This window comes from Saimiri boliviensis, chromosome 19, assembly GCF_048565385.1.
Source record: "Saimiri boliviensis isolate mSaiBol1 chromosome 19, mSaiBol1.pri, whole genome shotgun sequence".
NCBI lineage: Eukaryota > Metazoa > Chordata > Mammalia > Primates > Cebidae > Saimiri > Saimiri boliviensis.
In genome coordinates, this window is record NC_133467.1 from 44562420 (window position 1) to 44579980 (window position 17561).

Consider the following 17561-nt stretch of genomic DNA (forward strand, 5'->3'; position numbering starts at 1 on the left):
CTACTTACAAACTGATCTGCTGTGTGTTGTTTCCTTTTAGGAAGTTGCAACTGTCTTTAGATTCAGCAAGTTAGAAACACGTTTCTTCCCAAGCTGTGTTTAGATATTCCAGAGTGAAAGGGACTTTAGGCTGTAATGTGAAATACCTTGCTCTAAAACAAAAATGGAGCTATCTAGCAGAATGGTTGTCATTGTATGCATTCAACTTACAGAGTTAAACTGATATGTGTTTGCAGCAGTTCAGAAACCTGTTCTTTGGAGAATGTAGAAACAGTCATTCCCAACCTACGGTGGCATATAAGTGTTAGCTGTAAGAATGCCATGAAAACACAGAAGACCCGCTTCCTACAATCTGATCTGCTGTGTATTGGTTCCTTTTAGGAAGTTCCATCTATGTTTAGTTTCAGCGAGTTGGAAACACGTTTCTTCGAAAAGCCGTGATTGGACATTCCAGAGTGAAAGTGAGTTCAGGCTGTAATGTGAAATATCTGGCTCTAAAAAAAAGGCGGAGCTATCTAGCAGAATGGTTGTCTGTTTGTGCATTCTATTTACAGAATTAAAATGGTGTGTGTTTGCCTCAGTTCAGAAATCCTTTCTTTAGAGAATGTAGAGACAGTCATTTCCAGCCCTATAGTGACATAAAAGAGTTAGCAGTAAGAATGCCTTTAAAACACAGTAGACCCGCTTCTTACAAATTGATCTGCTGTGCGTTGGTTCCTTCTAGGAAGTTGCATCTATGTTTAGTTTCAGCGAGATAGAAACACTTTTCTTCCAAAAGCTGCATTTGCACATTCCAGAGTGAAAGGTAGTTCAGGCTGAAATGTAAAATATCTGGCTGTAAAACAAAAAAGGATCTATCTAGCAGAATGTTTTTCAATGTGTATATCCAACTTAAAGAGTTAAACTGATGTGTGTTTGAAGCAGTTCAGAAACCCTTTCTTTGGACAATGTAGAAACTGTCATTTCCAGCCCTAGAGTGGCATATAAAAGTAAGCAATAACAATGTCTTTAAAACACAGCAGACCCGCTTCTTACAAATTGATCTGCTGTGTGTTGATTCCTTTTAGGAAGTTACAACTATGTTTAGATTCAGCAAGTTAGAAACAAGTTTCTTCCAAAAGCTGCGTTTGGACATTCCAGAGTGAAAGGTAGTTCAGGCTGTAATGAGAAACATCTGGCTCTAAAACAAAAGCGGAGCTATCTAGCAGAATTGTTGTCAATCTGTTCATTCAACTTACAGAGTTAAACTGAAATGAGTTTGCAGCAGTTCAGAAACCCTTTCTTTGGAGAGTGTAGAGTCATTTCCAGTTCTATAGTGGCATATAAGAGTTTGCAGTAAGAATGCTTTGAAAACACAGAAGACCCGCTTCTTACAAACTGATCTCCTGTGTGTTGGTTCCTTTTTGGAAGTTGCATCTATATTTAGTTTCAGCGAGTTATAAACAGGTTTCCTCCAAAAGCTGCGTTTGGACATTCCAGAGTGAAATGTAGTTCAGGGTGTACTGTGAAATATCTGGCTCTAAAACAAAAAAGGATATATCTAGCAGAATGGTTGTCAATGTGTATATTCAACTTAAAGTGTTAAAATGATGTGTGTTTGCAGCAGTTCAGAAACCCTTTCTTTGCAGAATGTAGAAACTGTCATTTCCAGCCCTATAGTGGCATGTAAGAGTTAGCAGTAAGAATGCATTGAAAACACAGAAGACCCGCTTCTTACAAACTGAACTACCATGTGTTGTTTCCTTTTAAGAAGTTGCAACTATGTTTAGATTCAGCGAGTTAGATACACGTTTCTTCCAAAAGCTGCGTTTGGACATTCCAGAGTGAAAGTGAGATCAGGCTGCAATGTGAAATATCTAGCTCTAAAGCAAAAATGGAGCTATCTAGCAGAATGTTTGTCAATGAGTGTATTCAGTTTACAGAGTTAAACTGATGTGTGTTTGCAGCAGTTCGGAAACCCTTTAATTGGAGAATGTAGAAACAGTTATTTCCAACGCTATAGTGGCATATAAGAGTTAGCAGTAAGAATGCCTTTAAAACACAGAAGACCCGCTTCCTACAAACTGATGTGATGTGTGTTGGTTCCTTTTAGGAAATTGCATCTGTGTTTAGATTCAGCGAATTAGAAACACATTTCTTCCAAAAGCTACGCTTGGACATTCCAGAGTGAAAGGGAGTTCAGGTTGCAATGTGAAATATCTGGCTCTAAAACAAAAACGGAGTTATATAGCAGAATGGTTGTCAATGTGTGCATACAACCTACAGAGCTAAACTAATGTGTGTTTGCAGCAGTTCAGAAACACTTTCTTTGGAGAATGTAGGAACAGTCATTTCCAGCCCTATAATTGCATATAAGACTTAGAAATAAGAAAGCCTTTAAAACACAGAAGACCCGCTTCTTACAAACTGATCTGCTGTGTGTTGTTTCCTGTTAGGAAGTTGCAACTATGTTTAGATTCAGTGAGGTAGAAACACGTTTCTTCCAAAAGTTGCGTTTGGACCAGAGTGAAAGAAAGTTCAGGCTGTAATGTGAAAAATATGGCTTTAAAACAAAAAAGGAGATATCTATCACAGTGTTGGACAATGTGTATATTCAACGTAAAGAGTTAAACTGATGTGTGTTTGCAGCAGTTCGGAAACCCTTTCTTTGGAAAAAGTAGAAACAGTCGTTTCCAGCCCTATAGTGGCATATAAGAGAGAGCAGTAAGAATGCCTTTAAAACACAGAAGACCCTCTTCTTTCAAACTGATCTGCTGTGTGTTGCTTCCTTTTAGGAAGTTGCAACTATGTTTAGATTCAGCGAGTTAGAAACACTTTTCTTCCAAAAGCTGCATTTGGTTATTCCAGAATGAAAGGGAGTTCTGGCTCTAATGTGAAATATCTGGCTCTAAAAGAAAAATGGAAATATCTAGCAGAATGCTGGTCAATTTTTGCATTCAACGTACAGAGTTAAACTGATGTGTGTTTGCAGCAGTTCAGAACCCTTTCTTTGGAGAATGTAGAAACAGTCATTCCCAGCCCTATAGTGGCATATAAGAGTAAGCAGTAAGAATGCCTTCAAAACACAGAAGACCCGCTTCTTAAAAACTGATGTGATGTGTGCTGGTTCCTTTTAGGAAGTTCCAACTGTGTTTAGATTCAGCGAGGTAGAAACACGTTTCTTCCAAAACCTGCGTTTGGACATTCCAGAGTGAAAGGGAGTTCAGGTTGCAATGTGAAATATCTGGCTCTAAAACTAAAACGGAGCTATATAGCAGAATGGTTGTCAATGTGTGCATTCAACCTACAGAGTTAATCTGATGCGTGTTTCAAGCTGTTCAGAAACCCTTTCTTTGGAGAATGTAGAAACAGTCATTTCCAGCCCTATAATAGCATATAAGAGTTAGTAGTAAGAAAGCCTTTAAAACAAAGAAGACCCGCTTCTTACAAACTGATCTGCTGTTTGTTGTTTCCTTTTAGGAAGTTGCATCTATGTTTAGATTCACCTAGTTAGAAACACATTTCTTCCAAAAGCTGCATTTGGACATTCCAGAGTGAAAGAAAGTTCTAGCTGTAATGTGAAAAATATGGCTTTAAAACAAAAAAGGAGATATCTAGCAGAATGGTTGTCATTGTATGCATTCAACTTACAGAGTTAAACTGATTTGTATTTCAGGAGTTCAGAAACCCTTTCTTTGGAGAATGTAGAAACTATCATTTCCAGCCTTTTAGTGGCATTTAAGATTTAGCACTAAGATTGCGTTTAAAACACAGCAGACCTGCTTAGGACAAACTGATCTGCTGTGCGTTGGTTCCTTTTAGAAAGTTGCATCTATGTTTACATTCAGCGAGTTAGAAACACGTGTCTTCTACAAGCTGCGTTTGTACATTCCTGAGTGGATGGGAATACCAACTGTAATGAGAAATATATGGCTCTAAAACCAAAACGGAGCTATCTAGCAGAATAGTTGTCCTATGTGTGCATTAAGCTTACAAATTTGAACTTATGTGTGTTTGCAGCAGTTCAGAAACCCGTTATTTGGAGAATGTAGACACAGTCATTTATAGCCCTAGAGTGGTATGTAAGAGTTAGCAGTAAGAATGCGCTTAAACCACCGAAGACCCGCTTCTTAAAAACTTATCTGCTTTGTGCTGGTTCCTTTTAGGAAGTTGCATCTATGTTTAGATTCTGCGAGTTAGAAACACGTTTCTTCTAAAGGGTTTGTTTGGACATTCCAGAGTGGATGGGAGTACAGGCTGTAAAGAGAAGTACCTTGCTCTAAAACAAAAACGGAGCTATCTAGCAGAATGGTTATCAATATGTGCATTCAACTTACAGAGTTAAACGGATGGGTGTTTGCAGTAGTTCAGAAACCATTTCTTTGGAGAATGTAGAAACAGTCATTTCCAGCCCTATAGTGGCATATCAGAGTTAGCAGTAATAATGCGTTTAAAACACACCAGACCCGGTTCTTACAAACTGATCTACTATGCGTTGGTTCCTTTTGGTAGTTGCATCTGTATTTAGATTTGGCGAGTTAGAAACACGTTTCTTCTAAAAGCTGCATTTGGACATTCCAGACTGGATGGGAGTACAGGCTGTAGTGAGAAGTATCTGGCTCTAAAACAAAAACAGAACTACCTAGCAGAATTGTTGTCAATGTGTGCATTCAACTTCCAGAGTGAAACTGATTTGTATTTCAGCAGTTCAGAAACCCTTTCTTTGGAGAATGTAGGAACAGTCATTTCCTGCCGTGTACTCGCACATCAGAGTTAACGTTAAGAATGCATTTAAAACGGGAATGCTGAGAAGATGGCCGCCTAAGAACAGCTCAGGACGTCAGCTCCCAGTGAAAGTGCAGAGGGTGAGTGGACGCCGCATTTCCAGGTGAACTTTTATTGCCCACAGACCAGGAGATACCCAGGCAGAGGGGTCCTCAGCGTCACAGTTCCAGCCGGTGCTGCTGTTTTGGCCTCCGCTAGGCTGATTTCGCCCGTGTGGCTGCTGTGACCACTCCCTGTTGCTGCGGTTCTCCGTAGAAAACCCACTGGTCTGGGAGCCCTCTTAGCTGGTGAGCAGAGCCCTGAGATGGCAGAGTTGCCCATTCATCTCAAACAGCCAGCCAGGTCAGGAGATTCCTAGGCAAAAAATTCGCCAGGAGCCAGCACCGCAGTTTGAGCCGGCAAAGTGAGTCGCAGCATGGGAGATCCCGGCGCCTTTTCAACAAGCGACCAGAACGCAGGGTCGTTCAACTTAAAAGAAAAGACTCTGAGTCAGGGATCCAGGTGATCTGGCTCAGTTGGTCTCACCCCTCCACCCCCAATAACAACAAAAACAGTAATTTTAAACCCTCTGGGTTGAGCCCTTCAAACCAAGCACAGCTGAACCAGGACAGTCCGGCTCGGTGGGGGAGGGGCTTCCGCCATTACTGAGACTCTCCACCTATACGGAGGCAGGCTGCCGTTGCCGAGGCAACCCGCTGTTGCCGAGGCAACTTGCCACAACAGAGAGAGTCTGCCATAACAGAGGTGGGGCCACCATTGCCCAGACAGTTCTAACTATGCCCATATAAAAAGGACTACAGGGAAGAGCTCAGGGCGGCTGGGGGGAGCTCACAGCAACTTGGCAAAGTCCCAGTGGGCAGGCAGTGGCAAGGTGTGCTGCTAGCTGGCTGGGTCAGACCTGAAAGAAAAATCAGAAAAGGCAGTAGTGCAACGGAAACACATAAAGCTCCAACTCCCTGGGACAGAGACAGACAACAGGTGGATAAACCCATATACATGGGAAGAAACAAGCGCAAAAAGGATGAAAACTCACGAAACCAGAACACCTCTCCTCCTAAAAGGGATCACAACTCCTCACCAGCAAGGGAACCAGACCGGATGGAGAAGGAGGGTGGTGAGATGACAGAATCAGACTTCAGAAGGTGGGTAGTAAGAAACTACAGTGAGCTAAAAGAACATGTTCTAACTGAACGCAAAGAAAATAGGAAACTGGAAAAATGATTGGATGAAATGCTGACGAGAATGGACAGCATAGAGAGGAGTATAAGTGAATTGATGGAGCTGAAAAACACAACACGGGAACTTCGTGTAGCATGCACAAGCTTCAACAGCCGAATTGACCAAGCAGAAGAAAGGATATCAGAGGTCGAAGATCAACTCAATGAAATAAAAAGAGAAGACAAGAGCAGAGAAAAAAGCACAAAAAGGAATGAGCAAAATCTTCAAGAAATGTGGGACTATGTGAAAAGACCTAATCTACGTCTGATAGGTGTACCTGAATGTGATGAAGAGAATGAATCTAAGCTGGAAAATACTCTTCAGGATATTATCCAGGAAAACTTCCCCAACCTAGCAAGGCAGACCAATATTCCAATCCAGGAAATACAGAGAACACCACAAAGATATTCCTCAAGAAGAGCAACCCCAAGGCACAGAATCGTCAGATTCACTAGGGTTGAAATGAAAGAGAAAATGCTAAGGGCAGCCAGAGAGAAAGGTCGGGTTACCCACAAAGGGAAGCCCATTAGACTCACAGCAGATCTCTCAGCAGAAACCCTACAAGCCAGAAGAGATTGGGGGCCAATATTCAACATCCTTAAAGAAAAGAACTTTCAACCCAGAATCTCCAATCCAGCCAAATTAAGCTTCATAAGTGAAAGAAAAATAAAATCCTTTGTGAACAAGCAAGTACTCAGAGATTTCATCACCACCAAACCTGCCCTACAAGAACTCCTGAAAGAGGCTCTACACATATAAAGGAACAACCAGTACCAGCCACTCCAAAAACACACCAAATGGTAAAAGAGCATCAACACAATCAAGAATCTGCATCAACTAACCAACAAAACAGCCAGGTAGCATCAAAATGACAGTATCAAATTCACACGTAACAATAATATCCCTAAAATGTCAATGGACTAAATGCCCCAATCAAAAGACACAGACTGGTAAATCGGATAAAAAGCCAAAACCCATCAGTGTGCTGTATCCAGGAAACCCATCTTACATGCAAGGATACACAAAGGCTCAAAATAAAGGGATGGAGGAAGATCTACCAAGCAAATGGAGAGCAAAAAAAGGCAGGAGTTGCAATATTCATTTCTGATAAAATAGACTTTAAAGCAACAAATATCAAAAGAGACAAAGAAGGACATTACATAATGGTAAAAGGATCACTGCAACAAGAAGAGCTAACGATCCTAAATATATACGCACCCAATACAGGAGCACCCGGATACATAAGGCAAGTTCTTAATGACTTACAAAGAGACTTAGACTCCCACACAATAATAGTGGGAGACTTTAACACCCCACTGTCAATATTAGAAAGATCAACCACACAGAAAATCAACAAGGATATCCAGGACCTGAATATAGACCTGGAACAAGCAAACCTAATAGACATTTACAGAACTCTCCACCCCAAATCCACAGAATATAAATTCTTCTCAGCACCACATCACACCTACTCTAAAAATGACCACATAATTGGCAATAAATCGTTCCTTAGCAAATGCAAAAGAACATAAATCATAACAAACAGTCTCTCAGACCACAGTGCAATCAAGTTAGAACTCAGAATGCAGAAACTAACTCAGAACCGCAAAGCTTCATGGAAACTGAACAACTTGCTCTTGAATGTTGACTGGATAAACAATGAAATGAAGGCAGAAATAAAGATGTTCTTCGAAACCAATGAGAACGAAGACACAACATACCAGAATATATGGGACACATTTAAAGCAGTCTCTAGAGGAAAATATATAGCAATGAGTGCACACATGAGTAGAAAGGAGAGATCGAAAATTGACACCATATCATCAAAATTGAAAGAGCTAGAGGAGCAAGATCAAAAAAACTCAAAACCTAGAAGAAGACAGGAAATAACTAAGATCAGAGCAGAACTGAAGGAAATAGAGACACAAAAAACTCTTCAAAAAATCAATATATCCAGGAGCTGGTTTTTTGAAAAGATCAACAAAATAGACAGACCACTAGCCAGATTAATAAAAAAGAAAAGAGAGAATAACCTAATTGATGCAATAAAAAACGATAAAGGTGATATCACCACAGATTCCACAGAAATCCAAACCATCATCAGAGATTATTACAAACAACTCTATGCACATAAACTAGTAAACCTGGAAGAAATGGATAAATTCCTGGACACCTGCAACCTCCCAAGCCCAAACCCGGAAGAAGCTGAAACCCTGAATAGACCAATAACATGATCTGAAGTCGAGGCAGCAGTAAAGAGCCTACCACCCAAAAAAAGCCCAGGTCCAGATGGGTTCACAGCTGAATCCTACCAGACATACAAAGAGGAGCTGATACCATTCCTTCTGAAACTATTCCAGACAATCCAAAAAGAGGGAATCCTTCCCAAATCATTTTACGAGACAAACATCATCCTGATACCAAAACCCGGCAGAGACTCAACAAGAAAAGAAAATTTCAGGCCAATATCCATGATGAACATAGATGCAAAAATCTTCAATAAAATACTGGCAAACCGATTGCAACAGCATATCAAAAAGCTCATCCACCATGATCAAGTAGGATTCATCCCGGGGATGCAAGGCTGGTTCAACATAGGCAAGTCCATAAACGCAATTCACCACATAAAAAGAACCAAAGACAAAAACCACATGATTATCTCGATTGATGCAGAGAAGGCTTTTGACAAAATTCAACAACCCTTTATGCTAAAAACCCTCAATAAACTGGGTATTGACGGAACGTATCTCAAAACAATAAAAGCTATTTACGACAAACCAACAGCCAATATCATACTGAATGGGCAAAAACTGGAAGCATTCCCTTTGAAATCTGGCACTAGACAAGGATGCCCTCTCTCACCACTCCTATTCAATGTAGTACTGGAAGTTCTATCCAGAGCAATCAGGCAAGATAAATAAATAAAGGGTATCCAAATTGGAAAGGAGGAAATCAAATTGTCTCTTTTTGCAGATGACATGATTGTATATCTGGAAGACCCCATCATCTCAGCCTAACATCTCCTGAAACTGATAAACAACTTCAGCAAAGTCTCAGGATACAAAATCAACGTGCAAAAATCACAAGCATTCCTATACACCAGTAATAGACTTCAAGAGAGTCAAATCAAGAACGAACTGCCATTCACAATTGCTACAAAGAGAATAAATTACCTAGGAATACAACTAACAAGGAACGTAAAGGACCTCTTCAAGGAGAACTACAAGCCATTGCTCAACGAAATAAGAGAGGATACAAACAGATGGAGAAACATTCCAGGTTCATGGTTAGGAAGAATCAACATCGTGAAAATGGCCATACTGCCTAAAGTAATTTACAGATTCAACGCTATTCCCATCAAGCTACCAATGACCTTCTTCACAGAACTGGAAAAAAACACCTTAAACTTCATATGGAACCAAAAGAGAGCCCAGATAGCCAAGTCAATTCTAAGCAAAAAGAACAAAGCAGGAGACATCAAACTACCGGATTTCAAACTATACTACAAGGCTACAGTAATCAAAACAGCATGGTACTGGTGCCAAAACAGAGATATAGACCAATGGAACAGAACAGAGGCCTCAGAGGAAATACAACATACCCACAACCATCTCATCTTGGAAATACCTGACAAAAAGAAGCAATGGGGAAAGGACTCCCTGTTTAATAAATGGTGCTGGGAAAACTGGCTAGCCACGTGCAGAAAGCAGAAACAGGACCCCTTCCTGACACCTTACACCAAAATTAACTCCAGATGGATTAAAGACTTAAACATCAGACCTAATACCATAAAAACCTTAGGAGAAAATCTAGGCAAAACCATTCAGGACATAGGTGTAGGCAAGGACTTCATGACCAAAACGCCAAAAGCAATGACAACAAAAGCCAAAATAGACAAATGGGGCCTAATCAACCTCCACAGCTTCTGCACGGCAAAAATAACAGTCAGTAGAGTGAATCAGCAACCAACAGAATGGGAAAAAATTTTTGCAGCCTACCCATCTGACAAGGGGCTGATAACCAGAATTTACAAAGAACTAAAGCAGATCTACAAGAAAAAAACAAACAAGCCCATTCAAAAATGGGCGAAGGATATGAACAGATACTTTACAAAAGAAGACATACAGGAGGCCAACAAACATAGGAAAAAATGCTCATCATCACTGGTCATCAGAGAAATGCAAATCAAAACCACATTGAGATACCATCTCACACCAGTTAGAATGGCGATCATTAAAAAATAGGGAAACAACAGATGCTGGAGAGGATGTGGAGAAATAGGAACACTTTTACACTTTTACATTGGTGGGAATGTAAATTAATTCAACCATTGTGGAAGACAGTGTGGCGATTCCTCAATGACCTAAAAATAGAAATCCCATTTGACCCAGCAATCCCATTACTGGGTATATATCCAAAGGATTATAAATCATTCTACTACAAGGACATGTGCACACGAATGTTCACTGCAGCACTGTTTACAATAGCAAAGACCTGGAACCAACCCAAATGCCCAATGATGATAGACTGGATAGGGAAAATGTGCTACATATACACCATGGAATATTACACAGCCATCAAAAACGATGCGTTCGTGTCCTTTGTAGGGACATGGATGAACCTGGAAACCATCATTCTCAGCAAACTGACACAAGAGCAGAAAATCAAACACCGTATATTCTCACTCATTGGCGGGTGTTGACCAATGAGAAAACATGGACACAGGCAGGGGAGCACTACACACTGGGGTCCGTTGGGGGAAAATGGGGGAGGGGCAGAGGGGAGGGGAAGTTGGAAGAGATAGCATGGGGAGAAATGACAGATACAGGTGAGGGAACGGAAGGCAGCAAACCACACTGCCATGTGTGTACCAATGCAACAATCTTGCATGTTCATCACATGTACCCCAAAACCTAAAATGCAATTAAAAAAAAAAAAAAACTAAAATCACCTGGGTAAGTCCTGAGACTATCCCTTTGGAAAAATAATCCAATCCTGGAAAGCCTTAGAATCTTCATTTGTCAAATCTGGATAATGGTATTTTCTAAAATTAAATACAATGATGTATATTATGCAAAAATAAATAAATAAATAAATAAAAAAGAACGCGTTTAAAACACACAAGACCCGCTTCTTACAAACTGATCTGCTGTGTGTTGGTTCCTTTACGAAGTTGCAACTATGTTTAGATTCAGCGAGTTAGAAACACATTTCTTCTAAAAGCTGCCTTTGGACATTCCAGAGTGGATGGGAGTACAGGATGTAAAGAGAAATATCTGGCTCTAAAACAAAAACAGAGCTATCCAACAGAATGTTTGTCTACGTGTGCATTCAGCTTACAGAGTTAAACTGATTTGTATTTCAGCAGTTCAGAAACTCTTTCTTTGGAGGATGTAGAAACTGTCATTTCCAGCCCTATAGTGGCATATTAGAGTTAACAGTAAGAATGCCTTTAAAACACAGAAGACCCGCTTCTTACAAACCGATCTGCTGTGTGTTGGTTCCTTTTAGGAAGTTGCAACTATGTTTAGATTCAACGAGCTATAAACGCATTTCTTCTAAAAGCTGCATTTGGACATTCCAGAGTGGATGGGAGTATAGGCTGTATTGATAAATATCTGGCCCTAAAATAAACAAAGGAGCTATCTAACAGAATGATTGTCCATGTGTGCATTAAACTTACAAATTTGAACTGATGTGTGTTTGCAGCAGTTCAGAAACCCTTTCTTTGGAGAATGTAGAAACAGTCATTTCCAGCCCTATAGTGGCATATAAAAGTTAGCACTAAGAATGCGTTTAAAACACAGCAGACCAGCTTCTGACAAACTGATCTGCTGTGTGTTGGTTCCTTTTAGAAAGTTGCATCTATGTTTAGATTCAGCGAGTTAGAAACACATTTCTTCTACAAGCTGCGTTTGGACATTCCTGAGTGGATGGGAATATCAGCTGTAATGAGAAATATCTGGCTCTAAGACTAACACGGAGCTATCTAGCAGAATGGTTGTTGATGTGTGCATTAAACTTACAAATTTGAACTGATGTGTGTTTGCAGTAGTTCAGAAACCCGTTATTTGGAGAATGTAGAAACAGTCAATTATAGCCCTAGAGTGGTACATGAGAGTTAGCAGTAAGAATGCTTTTATAACACAGAAGACCCGCTACTTAAAAACTGATCTGCTTTGTGTTGGTTCCTTTTAGGAAGTTGCATCTATGTTTAGATTCAGCGAGTTGGAAACACGTTTCTTCTAAAGGTTGCGTTTGGACATTCCAGAGTGGATGGGAATACAGGCTGTAATGAGAAATATCTGGCTCTAAAACCAAAACGGAGCTATCTAGCAGAATGGTTGTCAATGTGTGCATTCAACTTCCAGAGTTAAACTGATGTTTGTTTGCAGCAGTTCAGAAACCATTTCTTTGGAGAATGTAGAAACAGTCATTTCCAGCCCTATAGTGGAATATCAGAGTTAGCAGTAAGAATGCGTTTAAAATAGAGAAGACCCGGTTCTTACAAACTGATCTGCTGTGTGTTGGTTCCTTTAAGAAGTTGCAACTTTGTTTAGATTCAGCGAGTTAGAAACACATTTCTTCTAAAAGTTGCCTTTGGACATTCCAGAGTGGATGGGAGTACAGGATGTAAAGAGAAATATCTGGCTCTAAAACAAAAATGCAGCTATCCAACAGAATGGTTGTCAATGTGTGCATACAACTTACAGAGTAAAACTGATTGGTATTTCACCAGTTCAGAAACCCTTTCTTTTAAGAATGTAGAAACAGTCATTTCCAGCCCTATACTGGCATATAAGAGTTAGCAGTAAGAATGCGTTTAAAACACAGAAGACCCCCTACTTACAAACTGATCCGCTGTTTTGGTTCCTTTTAGGAAGTTGCAACTATGTTTAGATTCTGCCAGTTAGAAACACATTTCTTCTAAAAGCTAGGTTTGGACATTCCAGAGTGGATGGGAGTACAGGATGTAAAGAGAAATATCAGACTCTAAAACAAAAACGGAGGTATCCAGCAGAATGCTTTTCATTGTGTGCATTAAACTTACAGATTTAAACTGATGTTTGTTTCCAGCAGTTCAGAAACCCTTTCTTTGGAGAATTTAGAAACAGACATTTCCAGCCCTATAGTGGCATATAAGAGTTAGCACTAAGAATGCGTTTAAAACACAGCAGACCAGCTTCTGACAGACTGATCTGCTGTGTGTTGGTTCATTTTAGAAAGTTGCATCTATGTTTAGATTCTGCGATTTAGAAACACGTTTCTTCTACAAGCTGCGTTTGGACATTCCCGAGTGGATGGGAGTACAGGATGTAAAGAGAAATATCTGGCCCTAAAACAATAATGGGCTATCCAGCAGAATGGTTGTCAATGTCTGCATTCAACTTACAGTGTTAAACTGATTTGTATTTCAACAGTTCAGAAACCATTTCTTTGGAGAATGCAGAAACAGTCATTTCCAGCCCTATAGTGACGTATCAGAGTTTGCAGTAAGGATGCATTTAAAATACAGAAGACCCGCTTCTTACAAACTGATCTGCTGTGTGTTGGTGCCTTTACGAAGTTGCAACTATGTTTAGATTCAGCGAGTTAGAAACACATTTCTTCTAAAACCTGCCTTTGGACATTCCAGAGAGGATGGGGGTCCAGGATGTAAAGAGAAATATCTGGCTCTAAAACAAAAACGCAGCTATCCAACAGAATGGTTGTCAACCTGTGCATTTAACTTACAGAGTTAAACTGATTTGTTTTTAAGCAGTTCAAAACCCTTTTTTTTAAAAAAAAAAAAAAACCCTTTTTTTGGAGAATGTAGAAACAGTAATTTCCAGCCCTATACTGGCATATAAGAGTTAGCAGTAAGAATGCGTTAAAAACACAGAAGATCCCCTACTTACAAACTGATCCACTGTGTGTTGGTTCCTTTTAGGAAGTTGCAACTATGTTTAGATTCTGCCAGTTAGAAACACATTTCTTCTAAATCTAGGTTTGGATATTCCAGAGTGGATGGGAGTACAGGATGTAAAGAGAAATATCAGACTCTAAAACAAAAACGGAGTTATCCAGCAGAATGCTTTTCGATGTGTGCATTAAACTTACAGATTTAAACTGATGTTTGTTTCCAGCAGTTCAGAAACCCTTTCTTTGGAGAATGTAGAAACAGTCATTTCCAGCCCTATAGTGGCATATAAGAGTTAGCACTAAGAATGCATTTAAAACACAGCAGACCAGCTTCTGACAAACTGATCTGCTGTGTGTTGGTTCCTTTTAGGAAGTTGCATCTATGTTTAGATTCAGCAAGTTAGAAACACTTTTCCTCTACAAGCTGCGTTTGGACATTCCCGAGTGGGTGGGAGTACAGGATGTAAAGAGAAATATCTGGCCCTAAAACAATAACTGGGCTTTCCAGCAGAATGGTTGTCGATGTGTGCATTCAACTTACAGAGTTAAACTGATTTGTATTTCAGCAGTTCAGAAATCCTTTCTTTGGAGAATGCAGAAACAGTCATTTCCAGCCCTATAGTGGCATATAAGAGTTAACAGTAAGAATGTGTTTAAAACACAGAAGACCCGATTCTTACAAACTGATCTGGTTTGTGTTGGTTCCTTGTAAGAAATTGCAACTATGTTGAGATTCAGCCAGTTAGAAACACGTTTCTCCTAAAAGGTGCCTTTGGACGTTCCAGAGTGGATGGGTGTACATTATGTAAACAAAAATATCTGGCTATAAAACAAAAACAAAGCTATCCAGCAGAATGATTGTCAATGTGTGCATTCAGCTTACAGAGTTAAACTGATTTGTATTTCACCAGCTCAGAAACCCTTTCTTTGTAGAATTTTGAAACAGTCATTTCGAACCCTATGCTTGCATATAACAGTTAGCAGTAAGAATGCATATAAAACACAGAAGACCCGTTTCTTACAAACTGATCCGCTGTGTTTTGGTTCCTTTTAGGAAGTTGCAACCATGTTTGGATTCAGCGAGTTAGAAACACTTTTCTTCTAAGAGCTGCGTTTGGACATTACAGAGTGGATGAGAGTACAGGTTGTAATGAGAAATATCTGGCTCTAAAACAATAACAGAGCTATCTAGCAGAATGGTTGTCAATGTCTGCTTTCAACTTACGGAGTTAAACTGATGTGTGTTTGCAGCGGTTCAGAAACCCTTTCTTTTTAGAATGTAGAAACAGTCATTTCCAGCCCTATAGTGGCATATCAGAGTTAGCAGTAAGAATGCGTTTAAAACACAGAAGACCCACTTCCCATAAACTGATCTGCTGTGCGTTGGTTCCCTTTAGGAAGTTGCATCTCTATTTAGATTCAGTGAGTTAGTAACACGTTTCTTCTAAAAGCTGCGTTCGGACATTCCAGAGTGGATGGGAGTACAGGCTGTAAGGAGAAATATCTGTCTCTAAAACAAAAACGGAGTTATCTAGCAGAATGGTTTTCGATGTGTGCATTCAACTTACAGATTTGAACTGATGTGTGTTTGTAGCAGTTCAGAAACCCTTTATTTGCAGAATGTAGAAACAGTCAATTATAGCCCTATAGTGGTTTATAAGAGTTAGGAGTAAGAATGCGTTTAAAACACAGAAGACCGGCTTCTTACAAACTGACCGGCTCTGTGTTGATTCCTTTTAGGAAGTGGCATCTATGTTTAGATTCAGCATGTTAGAAACACGTTCCTTCTGGCTTGGCACGGTGGCTCAAGCCTGTAATCCCAGCATTTTGGGAGGCCGAGGCGGGCGGATCACGAAGTCAAGAGATCCAGACCATCTTGGTCAACGTGGTGAAACCCTTTCTCTACTAAAAATACAAAAAAAAAGAAAAATAGCTGGGCATGGTGGCGCATGCCTGTAATCCCAGCTACTCAGGAGGCTGAGACAGGAGAATTGCCTGAACTCAGGAGACGGAGGTTATGGTGAGCCTAGATCGCGCTGTTGCACTCCAGCCTGGGTAACAAGAGCGAAACTCCATCTCAAAAAAAAAAAAAAAAAAAAAAAAAAAAAGAAAGAAAGAAAGAAAGAAAGAAACACGTTTCTTCTAAAGGCTGCGTTTGGACATTCCAGAGTGGATGGGAGTACAGGCTGTTGTGAAAAATATCTGGCTCTAAAACAAAAACGGAGCCATCTAGCAGAATGGTTGTTAATGTGTGCATTCAACTTACAGAGTTAAACTGATATGTGTTTGCAGCCGTTCAGAAACCATTTCTTTGTAGAATGTAGAAACAATCATTTCCAGCCCTATAGTGGCCTATAAGAGTTAGCAGTAAGAATGCATTTAAAACACAGAAGACCCGCTTCCTATAAACTGATCTGCTGTGCGTTGGTTCCTTTTAGGAAGTTGCATCTATGTTTAGATTCAGCGTGTTAGAAACTCGTTTTTTCTAAAGGCTGCTTTGGACATTCCAGAGTGGATGGGGGTACAGGCTGTTGTGAATAATATCTGGCTCTAAAACAAAAATGGAGACATCTAGCAGAATGGTTGTCAATGTGTTCATTCAACTTACAGAGTTAAACTGATTTGTATTTCAGCAGTTCAGAAACCCTTTCTTTGGAGAATGTAGAAACAGTCATTTCCAGCCCTATGGTGGCATATAACAGTTAACAGTAAGAATGCGTTTAAAACACAGAAGACCCGCTTTTTACAAACTGATCCGCTGTGTGTTGATTCCTTTTAGGAAGTTGCAACTATGTTTAGATTCAGCCAGTTCCAAAGACTTTCTTCGAAAAGCTGCCTTTGGACATTCCAGAGTGGATGGGAGTACAGGATGTAAAGAGAAATATCTGGTTTTAAAACCAAAACAGAGCTATCCAGCAGAATAGTTGTCAACGTGTGCATTCAACTTACAGAGTTAAACTGATTTGTATTTCACCAGTTCAGAAACCCTTTCTTTGTAAAATGTAGAAACAGTGATTTCCAGCCCTATACTGGCATATAAGTGTTAGCGGTAAGAATGCATTTAAAACACAGAAGACCCGCTTCTTACAAACTGATCTGCTGTTTGTTGGTCCTTTTAGGAAGTTGCAACTATGTTTAGATTCTGCCAGTTAGAAACACATTTCTTCTAAAATCTGCCTTTGGACATTCCAGAGTGGATGGGAGTACAGGATGTAAAGAGAAATATCTGACTCTAAAACAAAAACGTAGCTATCCCACAGAATGGTTGTCAATGTGTGCATTCAACTTACAAAGTTAAACGACACCTCCGGGAGAGATGAATATGGTGGGTGCAAGTTCAGAGGTGAGGCGGGTACTTTGCTAGAGCCAAGGAGTTCGAGACCAGCCCACGCAACAGGCTGCAGTGCATTGGTCTGGCCAAGGTCCGTGGCAGCCTCCACTTTCCGACCTCAGGCAATCCTCCCACCTCGGGCTCCAAAAAAACTAGGACTACAGGCGCCTGATGTCACGATTCCTGGCGAACTTTTGAATTGTTTTTACATTTTAGTACACACGGGAACTGGCTGTGTTGCTAGGGCTGGTCTCAAACTCCTGGGCTCTAGTTATTCTTCCACCTAAGTCTCCCAAAATGTGGGGGTTTTCGATGTGAGCCATGGTGCGCTGCCCTCTTTTTCACT

The 17561-nt window shown here is 40.2% G+C and overlaps 1 long non-coding RNA gene across 1 annotated transcript; it reads left to right on the plus strand.

Annotated features, from left to right (window-relative positions):
- Positions 1-1800: 1800 nt before the first annotated feature.
- On the plus strand, positions 1801-17146 carry LOC141582221 (uncharacterized). The gene is made up of 3 exons (XR_012515027.1): positions 1801-1829; positions 14939-15028; positions 16664-17146. It is a non-coding gene; the product is annotated as an uncharacterized LOC141582221 (long non-coding RNA).
- The last annotated feature ends 415 nt before the right edge of the window (positions 17147-17561 follow it).